The 19,072-nt window shown below is 44.6% G+C and overlaps 1 protein-coding gene across 1 annotated transcript in view; it reads right to left on the reverse strand.

Moving 5' to 3' along the window:
* Positions 1-19,072, reverse strand: part of MDM1 (Mdm1 nuclear protein) — a 77,068-nt gene that overhangs the window by 48,873 nt on the left and 9,123 nt on the right. The window contains 5 exon segments of the mRNA XM_049792231.1: positions 1,196-3,189; positions 3,301-3,491; positions 4,481-4,597; positions 5,532-5,659; positions 11,020-14,173. The gene's annotated coding sequence lies outside the window, so the exon portion shown is untranslated.

The raw sequence follows: 19,072 nt of genomic DNA on the forward strand, positions 1-19,072 counted from the left end.
AGGAGGCTAAAACACCTTGCCTCTGCATTACACGGGAGCACAGATGGATTATGGCAAACTGATGCCCTAGGCAAAATACAACACAGAGCTCCCCGAGGCTTTCTCTGCTCCCCCAAGGACACGCCGTGTCTCCACCGCTACGTGGAGCAGCATTGATGCAGGAGTTTGCTTCTCTGGCAGGCAGAGACTTGCCTTCCAGCCACTCCTGGCACCGTACTAGCAGCCAGGAGGACATCCGACCGCGTTCTCCTGCTCCTCAGTGGGGTTGCCTGAGATGTCAGACTCCTCCAGCAACACCTTCCAGCTGGGGGGCGGTCGCTCTCGGCTTTTAGGGTTTGCACTCTAATTTGCCTTGGTGCCAGCAGGCTCAGGCATCACTGCATCCATTACACGCTCTTCACCCTTCAAAGATTTTCCTCCTGACTGTGAGATCTAGAAATACGTATGAGTTTATGTTCAGATGCAATCACGCGACTCCCAGGCACAGAGACCAAGGCTTAGACTTAAAGTACAGCTTCTAGCACCACATCTAGCGTGGGGGGAGTTGGGTGCATTTGCTGTGGACCCATTTCACAGAGGGTGAGATGTAGCCCAGGTATGAACAGAAAGTACAGACAGCGGCACAGCAGACCGTTGCAAGGCTGAGCTTTCCTCCTTCATGCCAGCATTCCCCTGCCATGCTGAAAGATTGGGAATGGAAGACTGCTTCAGATGTACAGGTAGCATCCATTTGTATTTAATAGCTAGCATTGATTTCCAATTTCATATCTGCTGAACAGTAGCCACTGGCCACATTAAAATTCATCATGGTCTTCACTGCACCTTCCAATTCAGACTCTACCACCGCCCTTAATGAATCAATCTGTGTCAGCATACAATGCATATGTTTTTAAACTGTTCTTGGTGAATTATGAAGTTAATTCAGCTGGACTCTGAACAGCCTGATTTTAGTTTGTGGGGCTACAAGGAAGGTTTAAATATAAAACACCTAAGCAGTTCAATGACAAGTTCAATCTGTATTGAAGAACTTAGTATCAGACTACTCTCTGTCCTTAAACCACATATGTTTAATGCACGATAGTAGTGTTTATCCATCATCACGAAGCTTTACCGCTCCTTAAAGCAACATGGAAAAGACCAGATCAGCTGTGTTATTCTTTGCCAGTATTGAAGCGCAGCTCTCTGCGTGACTCACCCTGTGCACACCATGAGCACGCACCAGTACAATCTGCCTGGGGGCTGGGTATTTTGGAAGAAGGAGGGGACCCCAGGTTTTGTCCTTCAATCGAGAAAGGGAAACAAATATTTAATTCCGTGGCTCTTTGGCTTTGTAGCCAGCGGTAGGATTTGTTCCTCTGTGAGAGGGTTGCAGAACCTGCTCTCCGGTGGCCTTGCTGGTAACGCCGGCAGAAATGCTGGAAATGTCAGCGGTGCAGAGGGGGGAGACCTGAGGTTTTTCCAGCCTGCAAACAGAACCGTGGCGTCTTCAGCCCGGGGATCAATACAGGCTGCTGCTTGCTTTGTTTCACACGACCTGGAGCCACCCTACTTTTTTCACCTTATTACAGGACAGCAGTGAAGCGCATGTTAATGCATGGTGTCCTCGAAGGCCTGTGCAGTGAGGAAAAGGCACAAATCTCCAGTGCAAAGGCTTGTGAAACACTCCGACAACTGAGAGCCGCAAACTCCCGTGATTGCTCGGTGCCACATTCAAGTGGGGTTTTTGTTTGGGGAAGGGCAGCTCTGCTTGTATCATGTTCTCCTTCAAGAGATTAGCTCTCCCTAGACCTAATGTTAGCACAGCGAGTCCAGAGATATTACTCATCAATTAAAAATTCAATAAAAATAAGCTGTCATTACCATAATCCTTCATACTGGGAAATGTGGAGTTGAGAGCTTTACCATCCTGGCCTCTGACAAAAGCCCGAAAGACTGCCGGCTGTGGTGTTAATTGATTGGTGTCATTTATAAGTAATCTAACAATCCTGAATAATTTATTTTGCAGTGATGTACGCTGAAAATATACAGCTGCACAGATATGTGCACAGCTTTGGAAGAAACGGTGCTAAAGAGGGTGTAAGGCAAAGATTAAGATTCAGTGTTCTCCTTAGGAGCACTTTCTCATGTGCTCTGCTCTCCAGCGCTTTTATTATAGCAGAAGTAAATAGATCTGACAATAGGAGTGTATAGATCTGGGTGGTCGAGACATACAGGCTCGATATTCTCTTTCGCAGCAGATTACCCATAATGAATTTTAAAAGCGAGGAAGGTGGATGCCAAGCAGGAAATGTGCAGCGCTGAGGACAGCCTTGCTGAACCGCAGTAAAAATTGACCGCTGTGTTTCCACAACGAGGGTGCTGATGACGGGAAAAAGTCTAACGATTTAATTTCTCTCCGGCCAAAAAACGGAATAAAAACTCTTGCCGTTCCGTGACTGCAGAGCAGGTTTTCCAGGGTCACCTAGTAGGGAGTGACTCTCATTAATCCGCATTGTTTTTACAACTGCATGAACAGCCCCGGCTGATACGCTTTGAAATCTAGAGGAACCACCCCAGAGAGCCAGAAAGACCAAAGAGGCTGGTGGCCAAAGCCAAATCTCTTCCCTTACGGATGCACAAATGAAAAGTTCCCGCGAGCTCTTATTTGCTCAGGCAAAGCTGCCGCTGAAGTCAATCGATGGCTGACGACCTGGGCTCGTTTCAAGTCCACGTCACCCCTTGCTCGGGGTGAATCCCACCCCCGCAGGCCAAACCCCACTCCTTTTCGGTTCTCTGCAGCTCAGAAAGCTTTCCCCTAAATTCCATTTTACTGGAGCGATTAACTGCATGGCTGGGAGTTGCTTTGAAAAATGTTCACGTGCTTTTGTAACTGAAAAGCCGAATCCCATGCAAGTTTTTAAAATAACACGGAAATCAACCCCAAAACACACGTGATGAAAGGATGGGCTCCTTACTGCAGCATTCCTGCGCTGTCGTATCAGCTTTAAAAAGTAGAGAATCATATTCTTGAGACCTAATTTGTGTGGCTAGCTTAGAATTGCCTTTCTACAAAAATCTGTATTTTAACAAGTGTTGCAGGGCGGGGTATTTCTTTCAGAACATTAGTTTTTGAAGTGAAGGGATCATGCAGAAATCCTAACTTTCATTTCACCAAGTTCTTAGTTCTTCAATCTGCTCCTGGAACAGAGCCTAAAAATACAACCAAATACAGCTAAATGCCTCAGAAGCTAGAATGAGAGAAAAAAAAGCGCAGGCAAACCTTCATTTTAAACCTCTTTTCCTCTCCCTCCCAACTTTGACCTTGTTTTGAGGCCCGGCGGGTGATCCTTCTAACCCTGAGAGCGATGAGCTCTGCCTTCTCCGTGGGACTTTTCCATCGGCACGGCGTTTCCAGAGCTGTGCTCGTCTGAGGGGAATGCCGATTGCAGGCAGCAGATCCCATCTTGCTCCAGAGAAGTCAACAGCGCAGCTCTCCCTGACTTCAGTCAATGCTGGAGAGCATCCAAAGAGAGCAAGGGCAGGAGGGAATATACTTGTTTTCATTATTCATGTTGGTTGTGTAAACAGCACTCACTTGTGACTGAGAAATATGTGACTTTATTTCTATCATTTTTAGAAAAAAACGTTTACTAAGAAAATAATCATTACTACACACCGATTGCTCATTTTTTCCATTGCTTTGCACGTCAGAGCACGCATTGGTACAAATACAACTGATCTGGTTAAGTGTTTTAATACACAGGGGAGTAAATTGTTTGGGATGAAAGAAATTCATTATCCACAGTTTGCAGGGCTGAAAGTCTGGCTGTTTTAATGTTACTGCCGAGTAAAAAATTTAAAAGTGCATGCTGCGACAAGCTGAATACGTCTTTAGATTCTATTCTACTACAGTAAGCATATTAATTAGATTATTGTTCATTCTTTCAGTAACGCTGAACCCCAACACGGCTAGTAGGATAACAAAAGGTAATCAGCCAAAGAATAGCCGATTTTCCCTAGATTCGTTTCTCATTAATTTAATTCACAGTGGGGAAAACTTCCGGTTCCCTCCTGAGGTAGGGATGGGGAAAGCCTAAGTGGTAAAGACAGAATATCTTGAGAGGTCACACATGGATCCAAGAGATAACGTCTTTGCACGGGGAGGCAGGAGAGCGTGTTGGGCTGCGGACGGCAGCGGTGTGTGTGCTCCCACCATAAAGATTAGAGCCTCTCCTCCCCCTGCAAACAGAGGGCTCCTGGACACAGCAAACACAGCCAGCCCTCACGCAGACCTCTGCTGTTTGGACAAGAGATTCTGCGATAAAATTAAAGGACCTCCTCAACTAGGCTTTCGCATCAGCATTTTTCTATAGGACCTTTATTTTTGTCCACGCTACCTTCCAGCTTGCGCATGATAAAGGAGAGAGGGGACACATTTACTTACTTACTTATTTGTGTTTCAGCCCTACTTTGGTGGAGTTTTGTGATCCATAAAACTCACCTCGCGCTGTCTGAAGCAATTCCTCTTCATGTACACTGTGGGAGTAACATCTCGGGAAGTTAAATGTTTCCCACCGGGGCTTTTGTACGGGGCTGCTGCCAGATCCCCCTTTGAGCCCTGAGGTCAAGACATTAAAGAGAAATCATTTCCAATTCATTGAAAAGCTTTGTGGGGTGGGATGGCCCACAGTTCAGCATAAAGCTCTTTTTATAAAGTTAGGTTTGCAAGTGCTGAGTTAGTTGGCTTCAAAAGAAATGACCTTCTAGGATTTTTTTTATTTAAAGACCCTCAGTCTGTTGTTTTAGAAAATATAGCTAGATTATATGTCTATAAAGCTATAGCATTGCTGTGCACGACATGCACTAGAGACGAGATATAAACCATAGAAGACCCCTATAATGTTTTTGACTGCCTTGGAAAAACCCTACCCCCATCAAAAAAGGCCTCGACCATAAAAGCCCCCTCCAGCTCTCTGCCTTGCCCTCTGCCAAAATTTGCCACCCCTGCAAGAGCGGTGGTCGGGAACAGACCCATACCCGCGCTGCGGGAGCTGAAGCAGCGGGGATGCCGACAGCAGCCCCGGAGGGGGGCTGAGAGGGGAGCAGGGACCAGGACCTGCTACAATTTTTTGTAATTGTAGCCAACTCCATTTTTTTGTTTAGGCAGACCCTGCCATTTAATAAATAGCTCAGTCACGCGGCCGGGAACTCAGCATCTCCCCGAGTCAAGCCTTTCCTTGCATCGCAGCGGAGCGGCCGCGGGTTCGTTATCCCTGCAGCTGAAGGCACCTCGGCAAAGATGCTGCAAGGACCTGAGCTCCTACGTGTTCCTGGCGTCTTGTGCTGCTTCAGAGCCACTGGGGGTAACCCTGCCTGCGCGTTCACGCGAGGGGGGTCGGACCCTGGGAGCAGGACCGAGGTGGTGGGCAGAGAAAATGTATCTCATCAGTATTTGAGCCTCACACCTCTTTTGCTCCCTTTCTAACTCAAGGGACTGTTTCGCACTTGCGCAGAAAATGGTAATAAAGCCAACGTAGCGAAAAGCCATTAACTTGGATGTATCACGTCTCAGTTTTGGAATGCCGAAGTGAAGACGCTGAACTGTGCCTGATAGTCATGGCCGGGAGCTGGTGCCATTCCAATGAGCATCAGTGGAAGGGTGGCTTCTCACGAACCCCATCTGGAAAAACAGGCAGAACCGTTCAAAATGAGGACAAAAAAGTAGGGGCACCCACTGCCGGTGGTGATGGTAAAACTGAAGGAGACTGTGTCCGCTGAGGGCTGCACTGATGCTAAGCCCAGTGCTTTGCATTGAAGGTTACAGAGATGAAAATTTTTGTCATCGTCTGTCTCACTAATGCTGGTTTTGGGGTCCTTGGTTATATTTAAGTGGAAAGCCTAAAGATCAACAGGTGCAGAAGTGCTTCACATATATGCCTCGGACAGATCTCCTTTCTCAGACCCATCCTGAGAAACTGGGTTTGGTCTCGCAGGGGCAGAGGAGGAAGGGTGTCCTTTCCCTGCTGCTGCAGTATGTGTGTTCTCTAAACTGTGCTCTTCCTTCTGCCTCTCGCCTGTGCACTGAAAAGCGTAGCAACCTTTGTAATTTTGGAGCCCTGACCTGATACCACTGGCAGTTTTATCTCCACCTCCTTGCCCCAAAGGCTTTGGCGTTTGCCAGTGCCAAAGGGTCACAGTCCTGTCCTCTGCCCCCGGTCCATCCAGCTGGAGAGAAGGGTGCAAGGCTTGATCCTTCATGAAGAAAAAAATAAAGGGTTGAAAAAGCAGCGCCTGGTTGCTCTCCGAGTGCCGGCGTGGCCCCAAGTTTCTGTCATTTCACGCTGCAGAGCCGCGTGGCCCTGCTTCAGCCCAGAGCTGCAGCCCTGGCCCTTATCAGGTATTGACTCTCTAGGAAGACAATAGCACAAGGAATTTTGCTTGCTCAAGTAATGACACACTTTATTATAGAGCAACTGTACCATATCAAACATGTTTAATAATTAAGCAATGAGATATGATGAGAGGCAAATTCCAGCACAATTTTTACATGCCTTGGATTGTACGAGAAGGCCAAAGGCCAAGGAATTTTCATCAGAGGATCAAACTATTTTGCATTTGAATCACCTATTCTGTCTAGGTTTCTGCACTCTGTAGCACAAGGGTGATATTCTGTCATAAATATTGTAAGCATAAAATTTCTCATGGTCTGAGACCTTGGAATCTATTCTCCCAATGATATATGTGTATCACCAGCATGCAGAATGGTGGAATACACCCCTTTGTCCATGATTAAGTCTGGAATTGATTTTCAGACCGCAGTTAACAGGTCTGAAAAACAGGTTTGCTGATGGAACTGCTGACAGATTAACTACGTCGATGCAAGGGACATCACCTCAGTGCCACGGTTGCTAACTCTCAAATATTTCTCCTTATGCCATAAAAAAAGAATAGAACTTGAGATTTCAAGACAATGCTTGTTCTTATCTGCCGCAAGTTTGATAAGAGCTCTGTTTGCTTCACGCTTGTCTCTCTCCTTTAGAACTTGAGTACATTATTATGAAATGCAATAATTTCCACAGAAACGACACACTAATGCAGCATCAACTCTGAGACTTTAATCCTATAAAAATCAAGTAAAGCCAGAATGAAGATTCTCACAATAAATTGACAACAGGCTCTTTGTGGTATGTTTTGCAAGGACTTTATTTACGCAGAGAACATAATACCGGGCAGTGTGACGTGCTGTACAACAAATATTTATTTTTGAGATAAGCGTGGAGGCTTGAAAGGTCTAATGAGCTAATTGAAATAAATAAGGCTCTGCTGGAATTCAGGGCCGGATGCGTGTGGCGGTGGTGGGGAAGCTGCCCAGCTGCTCTGCAACTCCTTCTCTCAAGACCAAACTGCTGGTGGACAAGATAGGATAGCTTTAGGGTGCTCCCCCCTCCCCACCTCTGCCGTGGGTAATTCTTACCTGCCACTCCCGGCATTAATAGGCCTACTAATATTTAAGAGAGTGCGTACTTGATCAGGCCAATTCAAAGTAGAACTTGCTCTTTGTAATAGCCAGAACATGTCGTTCAGAGGAAAAAGAGCAAACCTAAAAATCAAATGTTGACTATTCTGTAATACAGGCGTATACGCCTGTAATGTTCATTAGAGAGACCAAAAACGTAATTGCGATTCCTGCCCTCAAACGCTTTCGCTTCAGCAGCAACCTGAAGTTCAGCGTGCGCTGGAGACCAAGCCCATAGGAGTAAGAGGCAACCTCGGCTTGAGGCAGGGAGCCATCGTGCACGGACTAGCCATGGGCTTGCGGTAGGGTAAGTGGAGACAGACCAAGCAGGTAGATGCTGGATGGTCACCAAGTGTCACCTCAACGCTGCTCTTAAACCTAGCATAGATGAAGATCTGATTACAATACAGAGAGGCAAGGGTGAGGAAAGAAGGCATCAATTAAGACGTGATCGTCTGGCGGCACGGTGAGGTATTTGCACATCTTCCTGTGTGCTCAGCCAGCTGTGTGTGTAACATCTGGAGTTAGGAGGGGGAGTACAGCTGGGACACAGTCCTCTCCTGATTCCTGCAGATAATCAGCTTTTGCCCTGAGGCACTACGCTTTGCTAACCATCTTCTTCAAATCCAATTTTAAATGGACTGCGAGATCATACTGTAATACTGGCTGGCCAGTACAGCATATAAATGCATAAACCCAAGGTATGACCTGTACGTTACAATGCATTTCAGGCACTGGGAAAGTGCAGAAGGAAACCTGTTATATTAAAAACCATGACAGCATTCTTTCTACGTGGGTATTCTTTTTATTAGATTAGATATCTAGATTTTTACCATTTTCCTGAATAAGTAAGGGCTGTTTCACAGGAGCTTCAGGGAAATGGCTGCATTTTAATACAGTCTAATTGACTTTTATGGTTATCTCTGAGGAGTCCTGGTCATAAAAGCTAATTAAATTATACTGATCTACATATTCAAGAACCATTCTATTTCTCACCCTTGGAAAAAAATAACACCAAACCAAACTGGAGGCTCATGCTCAGGATTAGGACACACTGCAATCTCCTGACACCTCTCTTTGTGCAGTTTGATTTGCTCAGCATTGCAGGATACACTTAACCTTCCTGAACAAGTGACTGTCCTTACCAGTTTTAAGAATGTCAGTTATGTTATTTCAGATCTCTCATCCTGCAAATGTGTAGAAAGATCTATATACTCAATTTACAATTCTACATTCATCCAATAATTGTCCAGAGAAAAGGTTTAAAAAAAACAAAAAACAAACAAGCCAAAAGTAAATCATTTGAATCTGCGTGACGGGGGCTTTATAAACTAGACCTTCTGCATTTTCTTAGTTTTCTTTTTTTTTAGGTGGCCATCTTTTGTTTCTACTTTTTAGTTCCATGCACCTTGTGAGAGATCCTGACTTTGTTGTAATAACAGTTTAACAGCATGCCAATCCCGATACTGTAAAAAACAACATTGCTGTTTTTTAACCTGAACTCCCATTATTTTCCTGTATTTATTGCCTGCACAGTGCCATATTTCCGAGATATTCAAGTGCCAAACAAATCAGACATGTGCCAAGTAAGATTTTATGAAGCAGACAATATTTCTGAAAGTCTTAGTGGAAGTCTAACTCTATCTTTCAGCACCTAAATACCTTTCAAAACCCAGCCTAAGGCAGTGAGTAAAATTCCCACTTAGAGTTATGGCCATTTGCCCTGACAAAAATTCCAGAAACCAGTTCCTCTGGAGTTAGTATCAACATCTTTCAACCAATTTTTTAAAAGGCCTTCTGAAACAATGCACCATACCAATCTCTGTCCAAATGCCTTAATTCAGCCAACACATTGCACACTAAATAATTACCGAGAATTGCCCAGCAGCAGCTCAGCATCCAGCAGGCTCCCTCACACTTGTACCCACCATGTTAGGGGATATGAAATGTTCTAAATGCCACAATGAAGTGGTAACATCCCCCTTTTGCTCTTCTGTTACGGATTGTCTGAACAGCTCTGACCATCTCTTTTACCCTCTAACCTGCCTGTCCCTCCTCTTTTCAACGTCTTTGGCTCCAAGTATCGTGGGGGCAGCTGTTAACATCTTCTGGTTTGTATCTGAGAATTACCTGGCCATACAACAGACAAGCATTGTCATTTCCACCGCTCCTTCTTACTGCTGACCCACTCTTTTTTCACAGCTCCAAGGGGCTTTTAAAAACACATGGTTTTTAAAAAGTTCATTTACTAAACAGAAAGTAGTAGGGGAAGTCATCGAAGAACCAATGCAATTGGCACCTATAATTATCAGCATCAGCAAATCCCTCTGAGAAGACCCTCAGTACTGTGGGAGTTTGTAATGAACGTGAAAATCTAAAGGTCATTTCCAACTGGAAAAAAAGAAAAAGAGGTAGTGATTTGTCAAAAAAACCCTACCTTTTTCTACAAAGTAATAGAAAAAATTACCAAAGTTTGGCAAAATGTCATGGACTTCTATAGGAAAACGTGAAGAAAAGGAGGTAGGACTTCTTGCTAATTTAACCAAATTGTGAGAAGGGGCAGTGAGGGACCAGCCTCGAGGTTGCATGTGTTTCATACTGTGTAAGGTCATACTGAGCACCAGGAGCCACTTCATTATGTCAGGAGCTGTTAACCAGCTATTAGCCACGTTAGGCAAAAGAGTTGGGGGTCTCCGTTTCTTCAGTGAAGACAGACCGATAACAAAGCTTTGCTGTGCTGCTGCCTAGTAGTTCTGTTTGGTGTGATGGCGAGGCTTGGATGCCAAGCTACTAGCTGAGGATGGGATTGCAAAAGAGAAAACCCCTTTGGGGAGAGAGCCTGTACAAAGCCAGGGCATTGTGAGACAAAGAAGAAGGGCTCCCATCAAAATAGGCACCTCGTGGTCTTGTCGGCATGGACGTACGGCACCTCGGTGAAACCACAGCCACGTGCTCTGCATTGTTTTCTGGACTCTGAATTATGCAGAATTCAGGGTCCTGTGTACTGTCGGAAAAAATTACCGGCAAAACCAGACGTCTGCAGATGCAAGAGATCCCTCTTTACAAAGATCCCACCCAGGAATGCGTCCCTGAGCACAGATGACAATCAAGCAGGAGAATTGTGGTCCCATGCTTCTGGCCAGGATTTGCATGGATGCTGCCTGGGCCAGCACCTCCCTGGAGGCTGGGGGGGGCTCGGGTTCACCAGGGGGGGACGGACAGGGCAGGACTTCACCCCAGGCAGGGAGCAGGGCAGCTGGGGACAGCTGGGTTCAACCAAGAGTCCAGATCTTTGGACACCTCCGTGGTGGCGAGGTGGGTCCAAGGTCAAGCCGGAAAGTCAGTCCGCAGGCCAGGATCAAGAGGGTCCATGGCTGGGGACCGGCACCCCAACATCACCGCTCAGGTGGAGGTCTAAAGGGGCCCATGGGTAGAGGTTTGGTCCCTGCTGAGGCTGGGCAGAGCCAGTGAGGGTATTAGTGCACCCACCACCCTGAGACTGAGCGTCAGTAAACCTTGCTTACTCAGCTGTTTTTAAGGATCCAGGGTGTTTCCTGTGGTCTTCGTGCCTTTCCCGTCTTTCCAGGATTTCTGTGATCTTTCTTGCTGTGTTCCCTGCAGGCACACCGAGGCACAACTGGGGTTCTCTCCTGCGCTCTCATCTTGCATCGGCATCCCCTTGGGCGAATATTCCCACTCCAGCTCCACTGTGACTTCGGTAGGAGTGCAGGTCCCCCCTGTTCCAGAGGAGCTGGTGGCTTTTTTGTATTCATGCTGAAGGGAAAGCAGCTGATACACTCACAAAGTTTAACCCAATCCAGAAAAATATTAGCAGGGACCAGGCAGTCTCAGGTACTGTCTTAGTTCTATTTGCTTAACACCAAGCCCCTCAGGTACTAGTAAGGGTCAGGTTTCAGTGGTGAGTTTGTGCACATAAAAGGAAAGGATATTAACTCTGCAAGGGATCTGGTAACCTGGAACATCTTTGTTTTTACCCGGGAAGTCTGACCCCCCAGCTTGGTGCTGGGCAGGACTGGGCTGTGGGTGCTGCTGAGAGCCGCAGCAGTGGGCACGGTGCCTCTCGAGCGGTTCCCAGTGACCTGATCAGGCAGGTCAATAAATATGGCTGATATATTTTAAATGAGTAGTTTCACGGACCGGTTATGTCCTTGTTCGTAGATGGATTGCTAGGGTAGAGATTCACAACTTTTCTTATTAAAAATGTCTGAAGCTGTTCACCACCACTGCCATAACTCAGAAGGAAACTGCCCCAGCTGGACCTTTTTCTTTTCAGCAAAGTCTCTCATCTGTGTGTGTTTGATCTAAGGACAGTTATATTGTATTAGCGTGCAGGATCTGATAAGCAGGGTGGACAATAAGATTAGAGCCTGTGGTGTTGACAGAAACACGGTCCATCCACCAAAACCTGCACAGTGCTTAGTGAGGGCTCGGAGAGTCCGTTCCCCAGTGATCGTATCCTGCTTCTACCTCCCACCCACCCTCACCCACGGTTCTGTTTCACTGTTGTCTCCTTCCCGCAAAGCACCAGAGTTTCTGTAACTATTGACTTTTATGACTCAAATGCTTTTCCGAATGCAAAGCCGGGTTGCAGAAGAACTGGTGAGGTAACCACAGCCAATGTTTTGGTTTCTTCCAGAGGCATCTTCTAATGCAGCCCTGAGAAGCAGGGGAGCTGTACCCGTCTAGCACAAGGGCTGTAATGTCACTATGAAGTTTCTTGGTCTTTTAGGAAAGCTGTATATCATCCATTAATTCAAGTGATACAAATCCTTACATTACTGTCTGACTGTACTATGCCTGAGTGACCAGGGGGTACCAGTTTTTTAAAAATAACTCAAATCTGGGAGCCTCCCTTCCTACTGGAATTGGGCTATACTGGTCACTTAAGTATGAGTTAGGAGCTTAAATGCCATTTAGGTCTAGTCCTTAGCTGCTGCTTCTCAGTTGATGGCCTGCCCACAAGGATGCATGACATGGGTTTGCCACTAAATTCATTAATCCTGAAGCTGGGTATGAAGGTGATGAGCAGGGTTCTGTGCAAGACAGATGTGCCTCCTGCATCACCCAGGCTGTTACAAGTACATCAAACCATGGGTCATCTCTTCCCTCTGGACCTCCGTAGCCCTTGCTAAGACTTTGGTCCTGATCGTAAAGATGTTTCTTGGGGAAGATCTAAATCCAGCAAAAACTGAATTTAATATATTAACAACTGCCGCAGCTGATTTGTATTGCATTGGAGAGCCAAGAGGTGTCCATGTCAGGAATGGCAGTCTTTATCTGAGACCTTGTTTAAATAGCACATGAGAAGATAGTCCTGGCCGCCAGAAACTTACGGTTTAAAGTTAGGAAAAGTTGCAGCAGACAGGCAGAAAAGCAGAGAGAACAAGCCTAAGGAAGTGGTGAAACAAATACTTGTCAATCTAGTAGGCTTCATGCAAACTCATGGAGGCAACGTGGCAAAAGCAGAGTTTTGAGGGGGGACTGAAGAAAGATTACGAGGCAGCTCTGCAGATGTTTACAGAGAGCTTCTCCTGAGTGCTGGGGACAGCATGAGACAGAGCATGGGTTGGAAAAGCTGGCAGGAGGCAATGGGCATTGATAGAGTGGGCTGGTCAAAGACAGGAGTTGGCTTCTCGGCCCCGAAGGAGATGGTAGGTAGGATGAGGATAAGCCATGCTTCTGCCCCATCCCCGTCAGGCACGGAGGGAAGGTACCCGCAGAGGTGACCCCTTAGAGCATTACAGACACTGCCTGTCAACAGCCAGAAAGCCCCCCTTCTCTTTGACCTGCCGTGAGTCAAATATAACTATAAAGCTGAAGTGGAAACAGATGGAGAGATAACTGCTGAGGAAAAGGACTTCGTAAAAGCAGTATAAACATGCACGCAGTGTTTTTCAGTGTTTTTCAAACAGCCTCTCCTCTGGTTACAATTCAATAAGAAGATACTGGAAGTACCTCCTAATGTTAGTAAGGAGTAATCTACAATTTGAGAGTAAAGTCTTATTCCCCCACTTATCCTTTGGCTTGTTTGTACTTATTTTTATAGATCTTCCTTACCGCACTGTTTGTATTTGCTAACATTCAGCAACCACTTCTTCCTTCAGCTGCACTTTTTTATATCAGTGTAACCACTTTTCTCATGGTCTCTTGGTGTTTGTCCTTTGCTTTGTTTGGATTAAAAAAGGGCTTGCACTTGCAATCCCACCAACTGGTACTTGAGTATTTACCAGTACTTACTTGTAAATTCCTGAAAGTTTGAGTGAGTTTTGCATTATTGTTCTGATTATTACCTCTGTTGTCCTTTATAAAGGAAAATTTGTGCCAGAGTCATTACTATTCTGCATTCTTCCAGCTCCAGAAACAACCCTAAAGTCAGACCTGACAGATGCCTGGGTTTGACCCTGCTAGCCTGAGTATCGGCGCCTTTGCCAGATGTCCAGGTCAAAGCATAGCCCAGACCATTAGAAGTGCAAGTAGGAGGGAACCAGAGTTCCAAGGAAAAGACAACCTTACCCTGTTACACGAGGCACACCACGTTCAGTACGTATTTCCACCCCTCTCAGAGAAACAGAAGTCATCTCCTACCTGACATTGCCCAGGTCTGTGCTGGCTCTGAGGAGGTGCTGTGTAGGGGTGAGACCCAGGCAGGATGTTATCCTGAAAAAAGTTGTGTTGAAGTTCAGGCACAACTGGATCTAAAAAAAATTGACAGCTGTCCTGACTACAGCACTGTTACCTTCCGCACAAAGATTGACGGCCCTCTTAATTTCTGTTTGTCATAGTCACCTTAAAAGACTGTTGGAACATGCAAACAAAAAAACCCCCCAAATTATTATTAAAACTTGTTCCTTTGTGACTCTTTTGGACTAACTGATCTCTACCATCTGTGCAGTGCATGGATGTTTTTAGCAATTGTAAACTGTGGTGATGGGCCAGAAACATGCATTAGTACATTTCAGTCAGAATCTGCAATTGTGCCATTTGGGTCAAGAATATGCAATGTGAGTATTTGTAATAAGTCACCTACATCAACAGTGTATTTGTCCCCTACCAAAAATCATATTATGCCGATTGAAGTATCACAGTTCCCTTTTTTTGAATTTCCTGTTCTATAATTATGGCGGCATGACCATCAGAAGGCAGGGGCAGTGTGGTAGGTGAGGAGGTTGGCCACGACAAGCTCTATCCCATTAGTTCACCATAAGTGGGTTGTATGAACTCACTGGGAAGTATACATCCAAAGGCTCAAAAAGGAGCCCACTCTCACCGTTCTGCGTCTAGGTACTTATGTTTAGCTAACATTGCTTTAACTGCAGGAGAGAGAACATTTCAAAGGGTAATATTTAAAAAATGGCTTACTCACTTCATGTTTTTTTGACCTATTGATTATACTTTATGTATGACCTACAAATATGCAAAAGGAGAAAACTCAGCATTCAAAAGTAGGTGACAGCAAGATCCTTCACCTCGTTTCAGTCCCTTTATGCCAAATACGGTCTTGACAGCACAACAAAAGAGATCCACAAAATTGGCAGCAGCAAACAGTCCTTTGATTAAAGCACTGCTGAAGACCATAGCGAAACCTGGACACTTGTGCCAATACTGCCGTAGGGGAACGCTAGGAAGGGGACCGGCGAGGAGATGAAAAACACCAGGAGCAGGGGTGGCTCTCGGTTGTGTTGTGGTCGTTGGGTTTAAGCTGCAATACCTTTGAAAAGTCCAGTACACGCCACTGATGCGTGCAAGAAGGAGAGTGCCCCCAGGCCTACGACATTTATATCGCATCTCCCGGAGATGCAGGACAGAATTTTATCTGCAAATTTTGGAAAACGCTGCTGTGCAATATTGACAAACAGCTAAATTATTTGTTACGAAGGATGAGAAAGAAAATGGTCCAGCAGGTATCAACAGGGGACTGGGAGTCAGGAAGGCTGGATTATGACCTGGCTCTGTCTTTAAAAGGGCTGTTTAATTGCATAATTCTCTTAACATACATGCACATTGTCATGTCCATCTTTTAAATAATAATACTCGTCTGCTGAGAAGCTTATATCATTTCCAAGAAAGTCATTTAGATACTTGGATGACAGGAGCTCTGAGCATGCATTGCATTATTACTGGCCCATGTGGTCTGAGGCTATCTTCACTGAAATATTAAGCAATGATCTGATTGATTCTCCTTACAACTTCTTGAAGTGGGTCATTACGCAGAGTTAGATGTCTCCTCTGCTGATTTGACAAGAAGCCTTGGAGAGGCCCTCTCTTTATTTCCAAACACCGTAAAAAGTCACATTTTCATGCCTAGAGATTTACCAAACAAGTCACCCCTTTGCTGCCCGTGCGTCAAAGAACAGCTCTTTGTGCTAGGCTCTTCTCAGGGCTTGTTCAAGCCTTGCCCTTTGGGGTTTTTTCTCCCTGTCTCTGTCCCTTTGTTGCCAGGCTTGGAGAAGGTTATCATTACTTCCATCTGTCAAACATATTTCACGTCCAAAAGTGTAATCCAGTAGGCTCACGCCAGCTTTCTATGGGCCTTTCTTGTAGGTGATGATCTCCTGACTTTTTTTTCACTTGTAGAAGCTCCTAGCTTTTAAGTTCTCTGTTACACCCTCCAGCTTCAGTGGGGTGCAGCCTTACACACAATATTTGTTTAACAGAGAGAAAGGCCCTTTTTTTCCCCCACAGTATTCCCACTGACTTCATCAATAATCTGGCTGCAAACTGAGATCAAAATTTGCCCTGCATTTAGGAGTGCCTTGTCTTAGCTGCTAGTAGAGCCACCGTTTTTCAAATAAATATTTACATTTGTGTTTTATTTGTGGTTGATTCTATGGGAAACAATTAAATGGGTTCTTTTCCCAACTAAATCTGAATGATTCATATTTGGGGCTAAAGAGTTCATTGTGCGATTTTTACTTGCTTTGCTATATTTTTATTGCAGAATTTGTTATGTTGAAGAATCATGTGTGTCAGAAATAGTCAGCAGGCAACTTAATTAGTCATGAGTTTACATTTCTGAATGTCACATGGATCTCACGGAAGAGAGCACAGACAGCATCAGAAGAAAGCCAGCAGCATCAGAAAACGTTCCTCTAAACAACTGGGAACTTTAAGGACGGATAAAGGGTTTTTGTATTTAAAAATAACCTCCTAGATAATCGTTCTGCCCATATGTTGAAGGGCTGCTGCTTTGTCATTTCCTTATGTTTGTTTAGGTTATATGTTAGCATATGCAGTGTGTAGATAGATTGTGGACTGTTTTCCTGACTTCAAAACTCTGAAGCTTCACCTAGAATTTAAAAGGGAATATTGAAGTTACTTTAAATGGGAAAAAGATTCTGCTGATATTGAACAGTATGGGCCTTCATGCTTCTGACTCCGAGTGAATGCAAAAAATCATTAGACAAGCCAACCTTAATGTTGTGAGTTTCTGATGCTCACAGGGATCCCCTGAAAGCAGAAAAGTAAACTGCATAATCCAATTATTTAAAGTTATCTACAACAAAGTGCCGTTCGGGGAACACACACAATCTAGACACCTCACCCACAGTCCTCGTGCCAAAATCCCGCTGAGGCGGTGGGAAACTCCTGTGCTAAGAAATCCAGCAGCTGTGGGCCTTATCTTTGTGCCTTCAGCACATTACCTGGTTTTCCCAGTTGCAGATGCTGTTGGCTCCCTGAAATTTTTGTACTGAACTATTAATATTTGTTGATACATATCCTATTTGAAAGCGTAACACTTTGTATTTACATTTCTTTTATAAAATTCCTTACTCTTGGTATGAGAATAAACTTTTAAATGGATATTCCATTGACCACCTAAGCAATCAGGACTTTAATTTGCTTTCAGTGAAGTTTCGGTTTTCAACAGACACAAGAACAGATCTGCATTCATGACTGCTTTTTATAATTAAACCAAAAAGAGAGGAGCTGCCATTAATGTAATGCAGTTTTCCAAATCAATATTGTGGCCTCTTCCTCCCTGATCAGCTGAAATACAATTTCAGAAACACAGACCACATTCCTGCTTGGGGGCGGAGGAAGGCGCAGAGTACCTAACGTTCCCTCACTGCCTGAAAAAGTAAAATCTAAGTTGCTGGACCTTAAAGAAGAGAGGCCAAGGAGAGCTGGTAGAGCTGCACAGTTTTATAAAGCAAAGGACATCAGCGTAAGCCACTGTTGTGCCTGTGCTGGTTCCCTGCGGGGGGAAGGTATCATCAGCCTCCTCCTTGCTTCCTCATTAGTTATTTTTGGCTCCAGACGAGTCCTTCATTCCCCTTTACCGAGAATGCTAGACTTCCGTCACCATCATAACAAGAACAGCGGCAAAACAATGTGCATGTCTGGGTGTGCTCCAAAGATTGAAGCTCAAGGATAGAAATTGTTGTGACATTTTAACAGAATAAAGAGGGTTTCTAATTTAGCAACTGACTTTATGTCATAAAATGCTATGCTGGCAAAGATGTAACATACTTTGTAAATACATTTTCCAAGCTTTCCCAAAGTCAGCTCGTGCTACACATATGTCGTCTTGTCATTAGGGCATCTTGCAAAGTTCAAGAAGTAGTACGAATGCTTCTGAACCAGTAAGGCCTGACATTGCAAAGTACAGAGTGTTAGAGAAACCTGCGGGGTACTATGTTCCATTAGAGGACCACATTCTACCAAACACTGCAAAACTGCATCAACTTCGTCTATTTCTTGTTTGCTTTTTAAAAAGAGAGAGAAAACTGTGCTAAAACAATTATTCAATGAAATATTTCAATCACAATTAGGTTTTCAGAAAATATTTTGGATGATCAGGGCATCTTTTTTCCACAAGAATGAAACCTCCAAACTCTCTGTGGAATTCATGTCATGCATCTGCACTTTTGGACATTCTCAGCATCCTCTAGGTCCAGAAATCTTACCCATAGGTGGGGTTCATCTGAACATTCATGTCTACGTTGGGGATGTTTTCATCTGGATTAGTCATCTAAGCTTTCTGTATAGTCAGTCCCAATGGGAGAAACAGACCCTTCTGAAAAAAAGCAATTAATCTCATCCCAAACTAGACATCTAAAACAGAGCTAATATATCAAGCCCTTTTAAAGTGCCTTTCTATCTGTTGACGGTAAAGATAGCCCAAGGTGCCTAGCTCAGATGTAGATGTTTGAATTGTAGATGACTCAAGTTAGGTGAGATGAATTCTGCCCCATATGTCTTCTTGATTTTACAGGCTCTCTTGGAAGCAGACTCTGGAGTAGGCAGTGAAAATACTGAGACATTTTTGTTCTGTAAACCAGAAAGTTTGGTGTTCCCCAGGCAGGTCTACTCACCATATGTCTTTACATTTGTTCTGTATCACAAAATTGACTTCTTGTTGCTTGGTTAAATACAACATTTTTAAGAAGCTAACATATGGCAGTACCACGCCACTTTTCAGAACTGGGATGCTATGGAGAGTAATGGGGAATTCTGTTTAAAAATTGGTGTTAAGAGCTATCCTCAAAAAATCTCTGCTAAATGGGGAAAAGGAGAAGGGTTTTTTTACCAAAATGTACCTCTTCTTAAAATATT

Source organism: Accipiter gentilis, chromosome 34 (assembly GCF_929443795.1).
Source record: "Accipiter gentilis chromosome 34, bAccGen1.1, whole genome shotgun sequence".
Lineage (NCBI taxonomy): Eukaryota > Metazoa > Chordata > Aves > Accipitriformes > Accipitridae > Astur > Astur gentilis.